At 35.1% G+C, this 14275-nt stretch overlaps 1 protein-coding gene across 1 annotated transcript in view; it reads left to right on the top strand.

Annotated features, from left to right (window-relative positions):
- IQCM (IQ motif containing M) overlaps positions 1 to 14275 on the top strand; it is a 235414-nt gene that overhangs the window by 183722 nt on the left and 37417 nt on the right. The window lies entirely within an intron of this gene.

The raw sequence follows: 14275 nt of genomic DNA, 5'->3' as shown, positions 1-14275 counted from the left end.
TGATTCTACAAGGAAAGCAGCTATGGATATCCATATACAGGACTGTGTATAGAAATAACAGTTGCTTTTCTCTTGACTAAACTGTTTTCTGAAGTGCTGTACCATTTCTTAGTTCTCATTGGCAGACACAGGAGAGTTGAATCTGGTCCACAACTCTATCAATACGTGGTGCGATCAGTCTTTCTAATTTCAGTCATTGTAATAGCTAAGTATTGGTGTGCCATTGTGATTTTAATTTCGCTTTCTCTGGTTGATATAAAACATCTTTCCATGTACTTGTCATGTGTATAGCTTCTTTGGTGAAGTGACTGTTCGACTATTTTGCCTGTTTTTATTATTAAGTGTTGAGAGCACTTTAATCATAATTGCCAAAAGCTAGAAAGAGCACACAGATTCTTCACCTAGCAAATGGAGAGTGAAAATTTGTTACATCTATACAATGAAACACTACTCAGCTATTGCTACAACAACAGGATGCATTTTAAATACATCTTGTTAAGTGGAAGAAGCCTAGCTCAAAAGCTACATATTGATTCCATTTAAGTGACGCTTTGGAAAAAAGCAAAACTCTAAAGACAGAGATCAGTCCTGTGATTACCAGGGTTTACGGCTGGTGGGAGGATTGGCTGGAAAGAGGCAGCATGAGCGAGTTCTCACTCAGGTAAGTGGGCCTGTTCTGTGTCTCAATCACGGTGGTATTCCCTGACTCTAAAAACTAAAACAAGCTATGTACTGAAAAGAGTTAATGTTACTGTAAATAAAATTTAAAAACCCCACAAAATAAAAAGAGAAACAAATTTATCTGCATAGCAAACAAGAACAAAAAAGACACACCCTATTACTAGTCCTTAGGGAAATGTAAATTAGACCACAATGGGATACCATTACACACCTACCGTAAGGGTTGAAATTACAAAGACAGCAGCACGCCAAGTGTTGGCAGCGATGTGCAGCTACTGGAACACTAATATTTGCCTTGCAAATGCAAAAAATGGTACAAAAAAAACACTTTGCAAAAGAGTTGGACACTTTCTTAAGAAGGTAAACATACACCTATTATATGACCCAGCCACAGCTCTCCTAGAAGTTTGCCTACCAGAATAGAAAGAAGTCCACAGGAAGACTTGTACGTGAGCATTCATTGTTACATTGTGGTAAACAACCCAGACCAGAAACAACACAAAAGCCAACCTACAGAAGAAAGGATAAACAAATTGTTGTGATATATCCACGAAGAACACAACTCAGGAATATAAAAGAAATGTTTGTCAAAAACCACTGACAGTACTGATACATGTACAACATGGCTGAATGTCAAAACGATTATGCTGAGTGAAAGATACCAGATTTGAAAAAAAAAGAGTGCAAGGGTATGATTCCATTTATATAAAAGTCTAGAAAATGTGAACCAACTAAACCGTATGGCAGATGCATGCCTGTGGTCATCTGGCAATGGGGCGTGGTGGGGAGTGGAAGTGAGCTGTGATGGGTTACAAAACGTGGGGCCAACAAAGATACTTGTTATTTTGATTGTGGCAATAGTTCCGTGGGTGTGCACATACATAAAAGCTCATTAGATTATCCATTTTAAATATGTGCAGTTTTTCATTTGTACTTTAATATAATAGAACTATACAAATAAAATTGAAACCATAAAAATCCAAAATACCAAAATCTGTATTTTGGTAATATTTTTTGCAAGATGATTTTCCTTTAAGTTTTAAAACTAGTATTTTAGAATTTATCTACAGTCATATATTTAATGCAATCTTCTTGGGCTGGTGAATATGAAAGTCTATTTAAATGCCCAGTTCTAGGTAGCCTAGAGGAAGAAGAGGAGGAAAAGAAAGCAAGAAAATTATGAAAAAAAAAAGTTTAACTTTTTTAGGTTCTGTAAAATGAATCAAGACTCTGGTTGTGATTTATTTTCTCTTTGCAGTTTTCTACCTGAAAATTACCAGAACAGGACACATCATTTTAAAAAAAAAATGTATTCATTTTTTAGAACCCATTTGTGAATATTTGGCTCAAATAAAATAAATAGAAAGAATATATACACTATGGCATTATGTTGTAAGTTTTGAACTCCAACTTCTGAGGTTTGGGAATTATCTTTTCCTTTTTTAGCAAGTGACCAAGGCTTTGCATCTTTCTGAATTACAGTTATTAAATTGATTGACAAGAGAGTTTGCAGCATTTGTCTTGAAAAAGAACAGTCTATTACAGAAAGTGCTTTTTGAAATTTAGTAACTCCTTGACTATAAACATTTTAGGGAAGGTAGCTCTGGGAATTTATTATGTGTTCCAACATCAATGTTCCACAATGTAGGCACTCCTGTGTATTGATTTCCTTCTGCAGATTTAGAGATGTATCCTCAGCAAGAACTGAGGACCAGTTAATACAGTTACTGAATGCTCTATAAATGGCATGGGTTGCTAACAAATTATGTGATTTTAGGACCAGACATACTCTACAAATATTCAGTTTATCCATACTTTTATATTTCATACTTGCTAACCCACTGGATAATCCATACTTGCTTAAGTCATAATTTCAAATTGCTTAATATGCACAAAGTTTTTCTTCTGAATCATAATTTTATAATATTAAAATCAACTATATAAAAAAGTCTTCACATATTTTCCCCCTGGAGCTTAAGTCTTGTCAAACCTATTTTTGGAAAGACTATTTTGGAAACCTGGTCTTTTAACATGTCTTTCGTTATTTTTCCTTAGGAGTTGCCCTTCCTTGAGCTCCCTGGCTTTCTGCTCTGTCCCAAACACACTGATGTTGTTTCTCTCCTTCATCAAGTTTTTGTGATTTTGGTGAGCTTTTAACCTGGAAAACGTAGATTAGATTAAGGAACTCCTGGAATTCTAATAGGAATACCCTGAAAGGGGTAGGCCAGCTGTGATCTTTTAATGAAATCATCTAGGGAATACAGATGAATGATTAAATTACTTTCTCAAACTAATGGTGCATTTTTAGCTGAGACCATATTATTGTATTAATGTAAGGTTTCTAATTTGTTCAGATCTTGAGTAATGAGCAGAGACTTCTAATTTTCAAGCACTTCTTTTTCATCTACCATTTCTAGCCCTTAGTATAGTAAATTTTACTTACCTCTATAACATAGGGTTATCTAAGTTATGTAATTAATACTGGAACCTGGTTCTCTGGTCTAATCACTGTTTTGTTACCCATTATCAAAGTACAAGGTGTCTTTTTATGCCATTCACTTTATTCTACTGCCTTCAGGCAGGACCTGATGGACATTAGCCAAGTGATAATCCCTTCTTTTAAAGACTGCCAACTGCACAATCGTCCTTGAGAGTTGAGTCTGATATTTGATGATCTCCTGTCTCAGAATTTTCTGCTTTGCGACGTAAGACTTTCTTCTCTTGAACACCCTTCATTGCACTTGTAACTTTCTCACTATCCATGAAATGAAGGCTATGCATAGATTAATAAGAATCGTTCTTTTCTCTAAAATTGGCCATTTAATCTATTATTCCGCAGAAGCCCTCTTTGTAATCCTTAATGTCTTTGAAATGTCTCTCTAAGTATTTTGCAAATTTTCTCATTCCTTTTAAGTGATGAAACTTACAATAAGATATGATAATCAAATATGTCTGATTTATTGTGGATATAATTCTGGCTGCTACATGTTCTTATATTTTTCACTTTAAAAAACTTTAAAAAATACATCTCAGCAGTTACTTAGATTTCTATTCATCATTTTTATCTCCTTTTTTTGCCATATTTTGTTGTAACTATTTGATATATGTGTAATTTATTTTGCCGTCTTAAATTTTTTTATCCTGACTTGGTCTGATTTTTCTCAGAATATAGACATTTATTACTCTTGTCAAAACTAAGTTGTTTTGAACCTATTCTTTGAGGATTATCCTAATTTGAAAGAAGCTCCATATATTTATTTTTATTTCATATTTATTTATGGTCTATTATAATTTGGATAAGATAAGTTGAAATGTACTATGCCTTGCTCTGCTGGTAAAGTCTCTGATTGCTTGAGGAGAATGATGGAGTTACTGAGTCCAAATGGACTTGAAAAGTCGTTTGGGCTTTATACCTAAAGATCTCCTTTTCTTCCCCCAACTCTAAACTGGCAGAGGCCTCCACTCTCATGTTCTTTAATGTCTCTTTCATTTTCTTTGTTAAGGGTAAATGATGGGAATATGTTCTTATAAGCCTAATTGCTGGTGGGAAAATGTCACTTTATTTTTAGGCTGTTCAGGTGTTTAAAACTTTCGACATTCAGTGTACTCCCAGGAACGACTCTCCAGAAAGATATGGCTGAATAACGTCATGTATCTGGTTCAAGTTGTTCAACTATGGTCAAGCTATTAAAAATTCTACTGAATTAGGCCTTCCTCATTTAGTGGAGTGAATGTTTTCTATGTGAAACCCATGTTTTTTCTTGGACTTCCATGGTAAAATCAGAGGGAGTCTCCCATTCCCCCAACTCTGGTTTCACCAAGCGGGTTGGAAGCTTAAGGAAGAGGATGCAGCATCAGATCTGTAAGCTACAGAAATGTGAGTTGCACATTTACAGCAATCTACCACTCAATATTTTACTTCTGAACTTTGTAAAATGAAAACTCTAAGAATGTTTTATTATTTGACTTCTGCATTTATTTATTCTACAGGCATTGAGTGGCTACTACATGCTTGTCAGAAAGATTGAGAAATAACTAAAGCTTAATCCCCACCTTAGGAGTGTTCATATTCTATCAGATCCAAAGCACTGGGAGAGTTTTGGCTCAGTCAGTTCCAGTGAGCACTCCTACTGGTCTATGCATCATATGAGAATGCTACCAAATGAGGATCTTCTTTAAAAAATCCAAGAAGAACATCTCTAAATGACAAGGGATGACAGCAATAGCTGAAATTAAAAACTCAAAAGCTGATTTTAGGCAGAATCACGCTGGTTAAACAGTCTCCATGAACAAAGTAAACTGTTGATATTCTATGGGGTTGCTGGGAAGAGTCATAGCCAGCCTACAGCATGGCGGTGATGATCTGTGCATCTTGGTGTTCATGCTTTGGTTGAAGTCATACACATCACATCAGGGTTGGCCTTTGCTGTACAGAAACTATTAGTTTGATGTAGTCCCATTTGTTTATTTTTGCTTTTGTTGCCATTGCTTTTGGTGTCAAATCCAAAAAATCATTGCCGAAACCTATGGCAAAGACCTCACTGCCTGTGTTTTCACCTAGAAGTTCTACTGTTTCAGGTCTTGCATTCAAGTTTTTGATACATTTTGAGTGAATATTTGTGTACTGTGTAAGGGAGTGGACCACTTTCATTCTTTTGCATGTGTCTCCCCAGTGTTCCCAACGCTGTTCATTGAGGGGACTGTCTTTCCCCACTGCATATTCTTAGCTCCTTTGCTAGAAATTAATTGACCATGTATTCATGGATTTGTCTCTGGTTTCTCTGTGCTGGTCCATTGATCTTTGTGTCTGTTTTTATGGCAAATATCATACTGTTTTGATTACTATAGCTTTGCAATATAGTCTGAAATCAGGATATGTGGTGCCTTCAGCTTTGCTCTACCTCAAGATTCCTTTGGCTCTTTGGGGTCTTTTGTGGGGCACTCCTTATAGCACAATGGTTTTATAAAGCATGATAAATTGGTGACAGAATATACAGTGGCTCAAATGACAAAATAATATTTTGGAAATTTACACCCTTACTCTTCTGAAATTTTGTTAATATAATTTATGATAATATAAACACATGCATTTATATATAGTGTATATACATAAAATAATTTAAAATGAATTATCCTAATCACTCGTTTTTATGTATAAACATATAATTTCAAACTTTATAAAATTTGTTTATATATGGTTTTATATAGTATATAGCAGTTCTTGGCATCTACTATTATTTCTATGATGGTAAATGGCATAGTTAATATAAAGTTAACATATTCTTATAAAACTAAATGCTATACATTTTAAGCAATTTTCTCATTTCATTTTTGTCATCTACATGATACATGCTATTGTTAAACTCATTTCACAAAGGGATTATTATGTCTGAAAAAGACTGAAAAACACGCCTGAGGTCACCCAGCTATTGAGGTGGTGCTACCAGGATTTCAGTTCGGTTATTCTGAACCTAGGGCAAATACTTCTCATTGTGTTCCATGCTGCCATAAATATGGTAATCTATTTTGAATTATCAAGAAAATATTAAATTAGAATAACTTCATTTTTTCAGCATTCAGTGAAGTGTGTATAATAATTTATATTAAATAAATAATACTTATATATTTACATACAATAGTAATTATAGTGTTGTAATTCCTGCAACCTTTGAAGCAATGTAAATTCCCTGCAATAGGAGAATGGTTGATTAATTATGATCCATGAATAATGAGTTCTAAATGACCATAAAAATAATGTTTTTGAGTGTTATAGAGAAATATGGAGAATATATTTTCAATGAAAAAGGGTTACAGAATAGCATGATGTGTATATGATCTTCACATAGTTGCATAAAATGAATGTAAGTATATATAAATTTTAACCTCTACATTGTGTGAATCCGTTGAATTTCTTTAACTATTTTAGAATGGCTGATTTCTCTAGTTTTCTACACATTTTACTGTACATTTTTTGTTTAATCATGATAAAAAGATAAGGGACTTGATAGTTTGAAATTACATATGTGTGCCATATTCTTTAATTTCAAAATCAAAAAGTTTTGTTTAACTTTACATTTTTCTTTATAAAAGTTACCTTTATATTATTTCCTTTAATTTTGCTGTATTAAACTATATCAAAGTATAGCTTTTCAAAAAAAGAAATGAATGAAGCTATTTTATATTTTTACATTTCAAAATTATCTAAAGTGGTTTTACATTTAAAACTACACTTGAGACATATGAAAATATAATGTTTACTACTTTTTAATACTATGTTTTAGTATTAGTAGTATTAGTATTAGTATTTGGTATTAGTATATTATTTAGTATTAGTTTTAGTTTTAGTATTTAATACTATATTTAGTATTTAGCATACTAAAGCATACTAAATAAATACTAAAGTATACTAATACTAAAGTATACTAAATACTAAAAGCATACTAAAGTGTAGTAAAGTATTTATAATAGTTAAAGTATACTAAAGTATACTTTAGTAGTATACTAAATTAATATAATTACTATATTTTAATACTTCTTTCTTTGGTAGTTCTATAAGCTTTTGAGAATACATTCTATTTAATAATCCTCATTCCCACACTAAAATTCTTAGTGCATAGTAGGCATTATGCATTAACTATTTGTTACATGAATGAATATAGGAAGCATTACTGCAGCAGTTAGGCCATCTTTTTCATATTAAAAAGAAATACTTTTTCCATCTTTAATATATTGAAATTACTTTTGTTTATTCTATCTGCATTCCTTCAAAGATTACCGTAACATGTTATGGCCATCCTGTAGTATGGTACAGTTCTTTGATGCTTAAAGTTTTCAGTTTAATAAATAAAGTATAATTTAGCCATAAATGGAGGCAAAAATCCAAGATGAGATAAGAGCGTTTTTCAGTCACTCTACAAATCTTTAATATTGGGTGCGTGTGTTCAGTGATGGACAAGGAGGGTTCAAAAGTAAATAAAACAGCCTCCCTCTCTTGTGCTCACGACTGAGGCTGGGGAAATGATACGAATGCGTAATTAACTGCCATAGAACACGAAGTGGTGGGTGATGTGAAGCCAGTGCACAGTGAGTTCTCAGTTGCTCTGCTAAGCAGCCTTGAGAGGGAAGGCGCAGAAAAGGCTTTGTGAGAGAGGGGGGCCTGAGCCCTGCTTGGAGCACACTCCCCATGTCTTCATGGGACTGTGGGGCCGCCTCTTAATTATCTCGTTCTCCCAGGAAAGGAGTCCTCTCAGCTAAAACATTCGCAGCGTGCATAACTAGCCTTTCTAATGGTATATATAAACATGGTGACTTGTTTACTAAGTAGTAAACACTACTTCATTATATAGTTATCACCCGCAATATCCTACACATTGATATTTATGTAAAAACTCAATATAAAAATGGGGTATAGAAAGTCTCCGTACAGTTGTAAGAAAAGAAAATACTACTGAGAGTTACTTTCTTTAATACAATCAGTTATTTTGGCATATTTTCCTCTATTTTTGTAAAGGTGCTTGTGACTAGAATATCTAAGCCCTGGAAGCAACATGACAGGTCATTTTGCTCCACTCTTTTTTATTTTTATGGGGAGCCTGTTAGGACGTATGAGAAAGCGATCATTTGAAATGAAGGTCAGAGGGCACAGAGGCTACACTTAGCTTGCTCAGGATCACAGCCTTAATCATAACTGTGGTGAGGATTCAAGTTCAGAGTCTTATTAGGCTCATCCTCCCCTACCCCCCGCCCACACACACACACAAACCATCCTTTTTTTTTAATGAAACATAATTTTTCTGGACAAAGTAAGCACTATTACACCTATCTTTGTACTAGTCTTTATTTTTCTTTTTTGTTTTCGTGAAGCTTTAAAGGTGGCTTCTAGTTTTGTCCTTTAAATATTTCCTGAAGCAAAACCTGAAAGAAATGCTACTTCCTCCTCTCTAGCTCTACCCCGGGGTGGGGGTGGAGGCAAGGTGGGGCCTGGGGATGGGGCAGCCTGGTCCCAGAATCCCTCACTGGAGGGTCCCAGCGTCTTTGGCAAGCTCTGACTGCACGTTTTGGCCCCTCCCTTGCCTTTCAGGACTATTTTAAGTCCCACGCCTTTTCTTTTCCAACAACATGTATTAAACCGTAGGAATTCATACTTCATCGTAAAACCTCGCATAAAGCAAAACCTGATCCTTATTAGACGTACATTTTGTTTAAGCTGAAAATCATTTAATGTCCCTAAGGGAGAATGGTGACTTTTCCCCTCAAGATTGAAGTATAATGTTTTCACAATACTTCAGAATTTTATAATTGTCCTCTGTATTGTTTGACTGTCATTAAATTAGAACATTTGATAATTGTAGGGAGCTGATAAGATTTCTCTATTAAAGGTATGTTATTATGTTAATCTCAGTTCAAATATAGTTTGCCCAAATTCTGTTTTGATTATATAATATTAGAATAAATTAACCTGTTAAATAAGCTCACCCAGGAGGGCATAGAACATTTTAAACTCCATTAAAATTAACATTAGTTTACACAAGTATGTAAATCAGGTACTACTAAAACTAGAGCTGTCTTTCCTCCTTAAAGCTTTTACAATTTGGAACATAGTTGATTTCATCATAAATATATTAAACTTGGAACACAATTTCATATAATTATAGGCATTTTAGACTTAAAATCAGCTAATGGATAAGATTGTTTAGCTTTTAACTGCTCATATATTATAAAAGATAGTGGATGATAACAAAAAAATTGTAAAGCCTCCCAGGTTTCCTTTGGTATGCCAGCGCCAGGATCCTAGAGATGTTTAATACATACATTGAGAGCTGCTGGTATGAAGCAGTTATAACGTTATTTAAAATACCGGTCTTTGTGGCGTGTTATAACTAATCGAGGTCCTCCAACAATTTTAACCATACTTCCTTGACTCACACATGGGAAAGTCTCAGTGAGCGTGACTACCACATATGTGTTTTCACACGTGCACATCACAGTTATATGCTAGCCCTCTTAGGGGGGTCTGGCCAGGTTTTTTTTTTTTTTTCCAGAGTAAATTTGACAGATTTGTGTACAAAAATCAATTACCCCATATCACCTTATTTAAAGGAAAGTTTCAAAACTTCACGTATTTATCTATTTATTCACTTGGTGAGTATTATGTAGTAGGTATTATGTACCACGAACCCGTAGCAATGTAGAGACATACAGGCAAAAGAAGTACAGGGCAGGCTGAACATTGAGTAGATTTCTATCCAGCCAACATGTATGTGCACTAAAAAATATGCGAAGCATATATGTTTTGGCAATACAAATTAGTTGTGCTTTTCATGATTATACATATTAATTTCCATCTGGCAGTCTGGCCAATGGGTACCTCTTAGAGGTTTTAGAGTAAAATTTAAAGGCTGAAGAGAGAAAAGTATGGAAGAGTTAGGGGTTGGGAGAAGAATTTTATAGGAGATGATGGTGCCTAATTATCGATATTTGCAAAATCGTCACTAAATATTGTCATAGGAATGGGCAGAAGACAAGAGAACTATTTTTCTCTTTAAAAATTGCTCTTATAATGTACAGCCTATGTGTGTTAGTGGTAAAACAGTTATTTTACACTCAAGAATACACCCAAGTGTGTGCTTCAATATATACTCACTGTTTAAGAATTACCTGGTATTTGTCATTTCTGTTCCTGGCTTTAAGCTTGAGGTTAACTGGAATTCTTTAAACTCAAAGCACATTCACATCTGTTTAGTGAACTAAAGCTGTGCTCCAGATACTATATTATTAGGAAACAGAGATAAAAAATAATTATACTTCACATATATTGAATGCTTCCTACATGCAAAGAATGGTGCTAAATGGTTTACCTAAATTTATTTAAGTAATCATATTTAATTCTCATACAAACCCAATGGGCCATTTACCATAATAACACTGAATCATAGAAAGCTAATATACATAAATATGCATAGCTAGAAAGTGGTAGAGTTGTGACATGAAACCAGGTCAGCCCATGGTTTCAAAATATTTAAAGTCATGTAAGATATTAAACATATAACCTGTAAAAGAAAACTAGATCAGAAAAAAAGATTCAAACAATAGTTCAAAAGCAGGTCAACACTCACACACAATTATTTCTATTGTAATGCTTAGATATTGCATATAGATGCAGTCTTTTATTGGCAGTTTTAGGTGGTAGAAATGAATAAAATATGTTTTGGGGGGGCACCATTAATTCTTATGGGCCAACACCAACATTACATTTTATTGATTTTTTCCAAGAAGAGTGCACCATTTGCTCATTGGCAAAAGCTATTTAAAATTAGAAAAGATAAAGAAGAAAATGTATTCATTTATTCAATAAATATTTGAGTCCTTATTATACCTGTAAAATATACCACTAAGGTATAACTACCATTAACCTTTTTGTGGTATTTTCTTGTTTTGCTTTTGAATATAATTTTTACAGTAGGATATCTAAAATTATGCATATACACATGATTTTAAAATCAGCTTTTCTGTTTATAAAAATAATGCATGTCATGGTAGACAGCTTAGAAAATGCAAGTAAGTAGATATAAAAATACTTGGAATATCCATCTCCTAGAATTTATCTCTGTTAACTTTTGTGTATACTTTATTAATTATGTAACGAATTATAAGATTTTTTACTAACTATATATGTTAATAAAGCAAAGCACATCTGTATATATTGATATTTAGCAAAATAGTCCAGGAACAGTTACATGTCTGATTGGAAGATGGTAATTTAAAAAACAATGGAAGGATACCATTAGCTACAGGCCAGTTTAGTAATCTTTCCTGATTGAATAACTGTGATTTGGGTCAGTCAACATGAATCTAACAGATGCAGAAGAGTGTCAGTCACAATTCTCTGTAAAGAAAATAACCAAATAAACATTCATTTCTCTGGGTTCTTCTGCTTATGTTCAAGGAAAAAACTACAGCAAAACTCCCAGCAGAGTATCCAACTGTGTGAATAGTTTAGCCACTTAACAAAGTTCTGGAAGATAACAGAACCCCTCATTGCTTTTGGTAGACTCAAGTGTATGTCGGTAATAACCCTCACCCATCCCACAAACCCAAATCACAAGTTGTACACTTCCACAACCCTCAAATTTCTATTCCTGCAAACTTCAGTGTGCCTCAATTAAAGAAAAAGTAAAAAGGACATAGGCAACACCTTTTTAGCATTTGGCATCTGCACATACGCCGGGAGCTTGGAGCAGTCTCATCCAAAGGGCGACTCACCAGGGAGGAGACAGTAATGTGCCTCTCCCGCAGAGCAGAGAGGGTATGACTCACTCGTACAACTTCAGACTCTGAGTCTTTTATGTACCAGTCTGCACCACATCCATCAAGAGTGTTCACTGTGATGTATAATGAATTATGCTTCCAATTTAGTTACATTAGAAGATTGCTGGATTAAATTTCAGTGGACTTAAGGTGACGAAGTGAATCAGCACCCAGAAATATCCTCAGGTAGGAACAGTTCCAGTGGAACCAAGGTGCCCCAGAGCACCTAGGCTGTAGAGTATTCCGTCCCACTGGAGTGTAAGCTGCACGGCCCTCCCGATGTGACACGAGGAGATAAAAACCCATGTACAAGGAGAGGAGCACTGAGGCCTATGTGTTTTCAGGGAATCAACCCTCCCAGGTTTAGGGAGAGTCATGAAAGATCTCAGCAGTCATCAACGTGGCAAGAAATTCCATTTAAACTTCATGTTAAACTTGCAGGAAATGTAATTTCCTTAACAGTTAAGGAGTAGTTACATTTATAAAGTCCGAAAATTATTTCAGCCCTTTGAAGGCAACCGAGAGGCTGATGTGGACCCCGGTGAAAACAAGTTTGACGCCCTGAAGGATGTGTCACAAAAAATACACTTGCTAATAATACAGGGAAAGCAGCAAAAGCTAAGGACAAAGACCAGGTTGCATAAATGTTCTGACAACATGTTACTCAACAGGACCTTTGAGCTGGGGATTCAAACTGAATAAGGAAAAAGCTGTTATACACAACTCTTCCATTCTTGAGTTTTGATTACTCTTTCCATCTGCAAAGTCTGTCTAAAATAATTTAAAAATTACTGGCATTCTCACGCACTTGTAAAAATCTTTCTGTTCTCTTCACAATACTAGAAAGCAAATGAGATGCTTAGGTTGAAATCTTTTCCCTCAAAAGCCTATAGCAATTCCTAAGTTATCATATAATAGAGTTGTGCAAAAGTAGGTTTAAAGTTGTTTGTGTGGAAAGTAATGCAATAATTAATAAATAATAATCCAAGATTAAGCTTTGTGTTTCATGTAGTTACAATTGTAAACCTACTTTTGCCCCACCCTGCATTTAGACAACTTTTTACTTCAGAAATTTTCAACATATGCAAAAACAGAAGAGCCTAATGAAACTCCTTTCCCAGCTTCATAATTACCAGCACTTTTTTGTGTGTTTCAAACATTCCTTGCTCTCTCTCCACTTCCTCCATTCGTATTCAAGTCACATTATTTCTGGTCTGTACCATTCGAAGTCTCTTAATAATCTTCTCTTGCTACCTAACAGTCTATTTTCTACCAAGTCAAAATGGGCTATAACTATGTAAATCAGATCATGCCATCGCTTTACTAAAATCTCCATGCCTTCTCATTAAATTTAAAAATTCAGGATATTCGTCATGGTCTAACAGATGTTTCTGATCTGTGGTCGGCCTGCCTCTTCCATCTCCATCACACCATTCACTCCATGCTCACTGGCCTCCTTTCTTTTATTCAACTCCATCAAGATTATATCACCCTAAGACTTTGCTCTATTTCCTCCTCCCAGATCTTGGCAAGCCTCATTTTTCTTGATATCTAGGTCTCAGTTCAAATGTCACCTGTTTTAGAAAGTCTTCCTAACCACCCCCACCCAGAAACAATGTCCCACTCCATCCCCTCTGGTTGGTCTTCAAGTACATCAAATTGTTTATCATCATGGCTATCACCATCTAAAATTATTTCTCTGTTTATGGCCCAAGTCTTATATTAAGAACTGCAGCTCCATGACAGCTGGAATCAAGTGCGTATGTTCACAGCTGGATCCGCCACCTCTAGCTGAGTGATTCTCAACCCTGGATGCACATTAGTATCACCTGGGCGGCACTGACCACAGTGTCTCTGGGGCCCAGGCACTGTTCACTCTTTTTCAGACCTCTCAAGGGATTCTAACGCATTCTAGGGAATGGGAAACACAGCCTTATGGAAATGCCTGGCCCAAAGAAGGTACTCAGCAACTCAGTAAACTCTGAATTTCAACAAATACAGGAGGACTCGGCTTCTACTTTATAGATGTCATGTGCCCAATTTTCTAAAAATTTTATTTTGTATATAGCAATAGATAATTTGTCAGGAATGTGTTATTCCTCTGAATCTTTAGGATCACTTTGGTTCTGCAGTATTTATTTTTAAGTATTAAGTTGGTATTGGGAGAGAGGGAGGAAGGGAGCCGGGGGTGGGGGAAAGAGAGAGATTTTGCTTTCTGTTTTTCATGCCTGAACAAAGAAAAATCTGTCTGATGCTAGAGTTCACTACTTGCATATGGGTCATGCCC

Source organism: Phyllostomus discolor, chromosome 8 (genome assembly GCF_004126475.2).
Source record: "Phyllostomus discolor isolate MPI-MPIP mPhyDis1 chromosome 8, mPhyDis1.pri.v3, whole genome shotgun sequence".
Classification (NCBI taxonomy): Eukaryota; Metazoa; Chordata; class Mammalia; order Chiroptera; family Phyllostomidae; genus Phyllostomus; species Phyllostomus discolor.
This window is presented reverse-complemented; position numbering and strand designations above follow the sequence as displayed.